This window comes from Gossypium arboreum, chromosome 4, assembly GCF_025698485.1.
Source record: "Gossypium arboreum isolate Shixiya-1 chromosome 4, ASM2569848v2, whole genome shotgun sequence".
NCBI classification, from domain to species: domain Eukaryota; kingdom Viridiplantae; phylum Streptophyta; class Magnoliopsida; order Malvales; family Malvaceae; genus Gossypium; species Gossypium arboreum.
The window spans coordinates 90064127-90072037 of NC_069073.1; the positions used below are offsets into that span (position 1 = coordinate 90064127).

Below are 7911 nucleotides of genomic sequence, written 5' to 3' on the forward strand. Positions count from 1 at the left end.
CCATAAAATAGATTCAGTCAGCAGCAGTGACGTGAGTTTGAAAAATCACTAAAAATATTAGAGATACAATTATATGATGAATAATATATGGAATTGAAGAATTATGAGTCTATTTTCATATGGATGGAACAAAACAGGTATATGAGTTATATTTTATGAGATGTTTAAATTTTTGTGAAACAGGGCCAGAGTGATTTCTGGATCCCCTGTTCTGACTTTGGAAATTCACCATAAATTTTACAAAGATAATTAGAAGTCATGCTTTATATGTACAGATTCCTTATTGATTCTAGTTTTATTAGAGACAAACAGCATAGTCATTGAAGCTCTGTACAGGGAGATATCTGATTCGTAATACACAGAGGTCAGAATAGTTGAACCCTGAAATAGGGGAGAATTTAACTAATAAACTGTACTAATTGGCCCAACCAAAAATTCTAGAAAAAAATTAGTAGATAGATATATGAGTCTAGTTTCAGGAAAAATTTACGGAATTATATTTCGAGTTTCGGAACTCAATATATGATTTTTAAAGCGATTGTGATGCAGTTAGCCAGCTTGTCTGGAAATTTTAAAATGAATTATATGAGCTGTTTAAGTAATGAATTAAGTCCGTTAACACCTCGTGTTCGACTCCGGCAACGGTCTTGGGTACGGGGCGTTACGTATAAATTTTCCTATTAAAAACCGTGTTCAAATTGAGCCAACATATTTATGCATGTATTATGGCCATTTCATTTATCAACCAATCTCATTATGCACACACACAACACAAATTCTAATCATCCATGGTATAAGGCATAATAACTAAAATAGGCTCAAACCATTATTTAACCAAAACATACTCAAGCATAGCGATTAAGCCATTTTCGCATGGCCTTTATACATAAACCAGAATGCAGCATCCCAAAACACATTCCAACCTATACATGCCATAGTTCCAAAATGCAACTGATAAAAATACCGAAGACGGTCGATACTGTGATTGACTTTGCTGACGATCCCCGAGCTTGTAACTTGAATCCAAAATCTATAAGATAGAAACACACATAAAAACACAAAGTAAGATTTTGAAGCTTAGTAAGTCATAAGCAAATAAACAACTCAATAACATTATCAACCGAAATAAACCAAGACAACTTATAATACTATAACACATTTAAATCCAAACATATAAAGTTCATATTATATGTACATTCATTCTTAAATATCACTTTGGTCAAATGCCCATGTAACTAAATTATCATTTTACCATTTAACTTTCACAACCAAATAATCATCACAAACCTAGTTCACATACCATAAACACATAAGCTCATGTGTCATAATATAATTTCATATACACATACTAATCATATAATCGAATATATCCCACCATATATATACACATATAATGACTATTCATAATATACTTACTACTCATTCGCAAAGCCAAATAAACATATCACATACACATATTTTCTTTATTTGCACTTTAGAAGATTTGTAACAAATAGCCAAGGTGTTTACTTACCTTACCTCAAGTAGGTAACAAGTTAATTCATACCTGGCATATAGCTCATTTTACACATTTGAACTCAATTTACCATTGCCCGATGAACCATTCGGAATTGGGTAGGACACTCGGATAATCACACACATATTGTACAATGCCAATGTCCCAGACATGGTCTTACATGTAATCACATATCGATTCCACTCTCCCTGACAGGCTCTTACTCGCACACATATATTGGAATCACATATCGATGCCATGGTCTTACTCACACACATAAATCAGAATCCTATGTCATGACATATGTATCCTAACTATTCCTATGGTTTATACGGGGCTTTTGGACGTCTTAACTCGGTCGAAACAAATTCGAAAATGTAGTAGTCAAGCCTTTTCATATTCGGCCATAATAAATATAAATTCATACATTTCATAACAGCATATATGTAACACCCCGAACCCGAGACCGTCGCCGGAGTCGAACACGAGGTGTTAACAGACTTCAAACCACTTATTGAGAATTTCCCAGACAAGCTGCCAATCTGTGTACTAGTTGCTTCAAAAATCATAACTTGAGTTTTACAACTCGAAAATCAGTTTCGTAATTTTTCCCTAAAACTAGACTCATATTTCCATCTACAGATTGTTTTCTAGAATTTTTGGTCTAGCCAATTAGTACAGTTTATTAGTTAAAGTCTCCCCTGTTGCAGGGATCGACTACACTGACCTTTGTGCGTTACGAATTGGATATCTCCCTGTACAGAGCTTCAATACTGATGCCGTTTGTTTCTATAGAAACTACACTCATAGATGAATCTACACATATATGGCATGACTCCTAATTATCTCTGGTTAATTTACAATGTTTTTCCAAAGTCGGAACAGGGGATCCAGAAACCGTTCTGGCCCTGTTTCACGAGAACTTTTATATCTCTTAAAATACAGCTCATATGGTCGTTTCGTTTCATCCATATGAAAATAGACCCATCAAGCTTCGAGTACATAATTTTTTTTTAGCTATTAATTCCACTTCTACTATTTTTAGTGATTTTTCGATCTCATATCACTGCTGCTGTCCGCAACAGTTACTGCAGTAGACTATACCAATTTCATGAATCCTTCCTTAGCCTTACTACTCATCCATCATACGTGACACAAATTATGGCCACCTTATCAAAATTAAGGTTTCTAAGACTCGTGGCTATAGATTCTAGCATCCTACTCAAACGACCACATAGGCCATTTTCACATGGCTTAAAGTTTACAACCCAAAATTTAACAAAACAAAATAGCTCATACATGCCAAATGTTCTCCTAAGTCGACTAAGAAGACAATACCAAAACTTGCTCGCGGTGTGATGACTTCGTTGTGATTCTGAACACCCAAAAGGAGACGAGCCCAAGGAACCTAAAATGGGTGACAAGAAAACACCGAGTGAGTTTATAACTCAAGAAGTCATAAGCATTCACAACCATCCATTAATAACATTATCATAAAATGAAATAATGAAACAAGGCCAAGTGTTCTAGCCGCATCGAACTATACCATAGTTCCTTAGATCCTTCGGATCAATCTCATACCAAGTCATACATTTACATTTCATATACTATTCAATAGGATATTTGAAGCAATTTCCATACATCATTTCATTTCCGCAACAATCATGCAATTGAAATCATCACATAGATTTAAATCTTACCACTCCACCCCGAGCATGAACATAGCATCTATTAGCCATGAACTCAAGGTACTTACTCTTTCCGCTGTCCATACTCATCTCGATAGAGTCACGCCTCCATATAAATATTCACTCGGAGATATATGTAGAGTTCGCACACATAGTGCTTAATACTCAATCACGCACACTTAGTGCCACGTGATTCAAGCCCGCACACATAGTGCCATATAGTCCCAACTCGCACACTTAGTGCCGTACATTACAAGCTCGCACACTTAGTGCCAATCTCGTCACCGTACACATCTATTTCTCGCACACTTAGTGCCGAAGCAAACTTCCTACACATTTCGCTATCTCTTTTACGTTCAACATTATCATCTTTTCATACACATACATTTGTATATATTTCATCTCATTAAACACAATTGCATAGATATTACAATCATTTAAGCAATATCAAATATATGCTTAATGACTTACCTTGTGTTGGGTAAAATAGTTCCACGTCGGCTACTCGATGACCTTCGTCTTTCCCTTGCTTGATTCTCCCTCTTTAACTCCTTGAGCTTAATCAATAAATCAACTGGTTTAACCATCTTGCTAAACATTCATAATTCAATTACACATGCATATGTATGTTTGTATATTCGCAACCATCCTCACTTATTACCCATTTAGTCAACAATCTAAGCCAAGATAAGGCTTCAATATGGTTGCCTCTAACCGAATACATGCACACCAATTTCCTTCATGTGGCCGAATATGCATGTCCATGTTGAGGCCATTTATGCACTTATTACCACACAAAAACAGCATACATTTTACTAACTAATACCTTTCCATATTGTAACTCAATACACATCTATCATTTCCTTCATAACCAAAACATCATCATAAGTAAGTATATACCTTAAGATAGTATATACGTCATACCAATACATCATGCTCAAACATATATACATATATGTATGCTAGAGCCGAATCTCAAGTTGATTGTAACTAAACATGAACATGATTTCGAAACACAAATCTTACTCTCCATGCAAAGAGCATAAATCACACTTGGGGATGTACCATGGCCGAATACATCACAACACCATAATTTTGGTCATGATTACACAAAGAACTTAGTATATCATTCAAAAATGCTCAAAGAAAATCTAAGAGTCCTCAATCCACCATCACATGTATCATCATCAAGCTTCATATTTAACATGCAATGGCATTAACTCAAAATCCACCTTGGCCAAATACCATCCCCATGATATAACAAAGATTTGAACCATGGGCTAATAAGAACATCAAGTTAGCAACCAAAACATGCATGAATCTCATGGCACAACATCAAACATACCTTAATCTTGATGCAAATATAGCCAAACCTCTTCCTAATCCTCTTCCAACCCAAGCATGAAGCAAAATTCCTCCTTCCCTCTAGTATTTTCGGTCAAGAGAGAATGAAATGGATGAGCAAAATTTTTTCTTTTCTTTTCTTCCATGTACTGCAATGGGGGTTTCACTCACACACACATTTTTTTTCTTTCTTTACTACCCATGCTTATTTGTTTATTGTTTCCCTAATGCACCAACAAAACATGTTTCATGACATGTTTAGCCCATACTCCTTGTCATGGCCGGCCATCACTTGTAAAAAGGGGGTATTTGACATGCAAGGCCATTGTTTTGCATGCATGCTTTAATTAGTCATCATACATTTCCCCATCATACTTTCAAAGTTTTCTACTAGGTCCTTTCTAGTGAAATTCACATTTATAACTCTAAATTATAGCATCAAAATGTCACACATGAGTTAACACATATTATAGGCATCAAAATGAATATCAAATTATTTTTATGCCTCGGTTTTGTGGTCCCGAAACCACATTCCGACTAGGGTCAATTTTGGGCTGTCACAATATATATCTAGCATTTAACTACAATTAAACATGTCTATTTGCTTATCAACTTACCTCGAATGAGGTAAAACGGAACGGAATGGCTAGTCGACAACTTTCATTTTTCCCTGATCCAAATTCGATTTCTTTGGTACTTGATCTAAACATATTCAAATTAAGCTTATTCAGACATATTTTCATTCAATTTAGTCCAAAAACACATAAATGGGCAAATTATCGTTTTACCCCTAACATTTACAATTTTTATAATTTAGTCCCTATTGCACAAACACAAAATACACAAAATTTCTCCATACCCAAGCTAGGCTGAATATTACCCATAACCATGCAAACCCATATAATTCATTTATTTCACATTTTAGTCCCTCAAATTATTATTTTTGCAATTTAGTCCTAATTACTCAAAATCATCAAACACTCTAATACAAAACATGTTAATCTAAAACATATCTTTCATATTTCATCATCAAACAACAAAAATCACAAGTCTCAACAATGGCACGACTCAAAATATTCATCAAAATCAAAAATTTAAGCATGGGTTTTGTAGTACTTAAAGCAACGATCTCAAAAACATAGAAATTATCAAAAGCCGAACAAAAAAAGAACCTTGATTGAGCTTGAAAGGATGGCCGAACCTAGTTTCTTTTCTTTTCTTTCTTGTTTGTAATATTCGGTCACTTTAGAATAGAATGAATGAACGATATATATATATTAACATATGTTTTAATATAATAACTTATATTTCTAATTTACTAAGTTAACCTGAATAATAAAATTATGAAGCCATTATAAGCTAGGGCACTGATAAATCGTAAATTATACATATTTTTACCCCATGTTTAATGTATTGTATGGATGATTTCTCATTAGAATTGGTGAATTCGATGCTCCTAATGCTTTAATTTCATGTCTTATACTTAGGAGAGCATAGGAGAGCGAAAGGAACAAGAAACGGGCCAAAAACAGAGAAAATGGGCCCAAAGTATGAAATTAACACGGGCTGGACCCCCTCACACGGGCAGACCACACAGTCGTGTCAATCTGGCAGAATTGGAGCACGAATCACACGGGCATAGCACACGACCGTGCCATTCTAACAGGCTCGAACACGGCCTGAAGTAATCGCACACGGGCGTGTCACACGGGCCTGTCCCTACTGAGCCCAAGTTAAGTCTAATTCAGAAAAGGCCAATTTTGAGGGATTTTAGGCATTCCAAAGCCTACAAATACACCCTAGAAGAGGAAAAAAAGGAAACGGAGAATGGGGTGAGGAATTACCCCAAGGAAGCCGATTGATCCATCTCATAAGCCGGATAATCATCAAGACTGAAGATCTCTCCTCAATTTCCCTTTAGGAGTTTTGGGTTTTCTTTATGTTTTGTATTCTTTATTCTTCGAAGATGTTTTCTTATTTAGTTATGAACTAAATCCCCTAAATACCTAAGGGGAATGAAACCTAAGATGAATCTTGTTATTATTTTCTAAATCGTATGATAAATATTTGACTTGTTCTTAATTATGTGTTCTTAATTCTTGTTTTCATATCCCAGGATACTGATTCAAGACATGCTCTTATTCAGAGGAGGAATAGACCCTGTCTAAGAGTACTTTTGTCATAATTAAGCGGAGTTGATTGCGCCGGATAAAATGGCTAAATTACGTAACGATATCTCTTCTTTTGTGCAGATGGATTTAGAAACACTTTACGATGTATGGGAGAGATACAAGGACTTACGGAGAAGGTGCCCTCACTGTGACACCCCTAACTTGACCCTGGTCGGAAAGTGGTTTCGGGACCACAAAATCGAGTCACAAAAGTATATAAATTTTCTTTTCTATGTTTATTATATGTAAAGTTTCATGTGTGAAAGTATCGTGTTTTAATTTTGTCATTTGAATGTGGAATTATTTAAAAGGACTTATGTGAGAAACTTGAAAATGTGATAGGTTGATTTGTAGTGGCCAAATATTGTATGGTTTAAAGTATGAGGACTTGCATGTCAAATATCCCTCCCTCAAGTTAGTGGACGGCAAGGCTAGTGGATGATTGCCATTTTATGCCTTTTATATTAATAAATTAAATGTTAAATGAATAAATAATATGAAGTATGGACTTATATTAAAAGAAATGGGTGATAAAAACAAAGTTGGTTCATCTTTCTCTTCTCCATTGCCGTACCTAAAGAGAAAAAGGAGAAATTGAAGTTAAGGCATTTGGTCACCTTTAAGGGATTAAGGTATGTTAATGCTCTTTCATTGAAAATCTTTGTATATTTGGAGTGGTCATCAAGTATAGAAGCTAGCTCATGGCAAATGTTTTTGTAAATTTATGAAGATGACATTCGGTCATGGATGTTTGTATTTTATTTTATGTTGTTTTTGATGCTTTAGTGTATTGAAGGTTGATTATAGATGAGTTGAGCTTGGTAAAAATTGAATAGTTGTGGCTTAATTGCTTAATGACAATCGGCTATGTTGAAGTGCTAAATGAGTGCTAAATTGAGCTTATGATAGTAATTAGAATTTGGGAAATTTATGCATTTTGTGGTCCAAGTGTGATAAGAACCATACGGTTATGGCATGTAAGCATGAAGATTTGTGGAAGTTTTAGAATTGGCCTAAGTGTTTTCGTCATTAACATATATATATATATTGCCGAATGTATGCTTGAAGGATTGGTTAAGTACATTGTTGTTAAATGCTTGTTGATTTGTATAATTGTTGCCTAGCTACTAAATGAACTTAGGATATTATGGATAAGTTCAAGAGTGGCAAAATTGAAATGAAGTTTGCTTGTGCCGAATGTGCATATAAGTAA

At 34.9% G+C, this 7911-nt stretch overlaps 1 non-coding gene across 1 annotated transcript; it reads right to left on the reverse strand.

Moving 5' to 3' along the window:
- Positions 1-6746: 6746 nt before the first annotated feature.
- Positions 6747-6853, reverse strand: LOC128292037 (small nucleolar RNA R71). The gene has a single exon (XR_008282021.1). It is a non-coding gene; the product is annotated as a small nucleolar RNA R71 (small nucleolar RNA).
- Positions 6854-7911: the final 1058 nt, after the last annotated feature.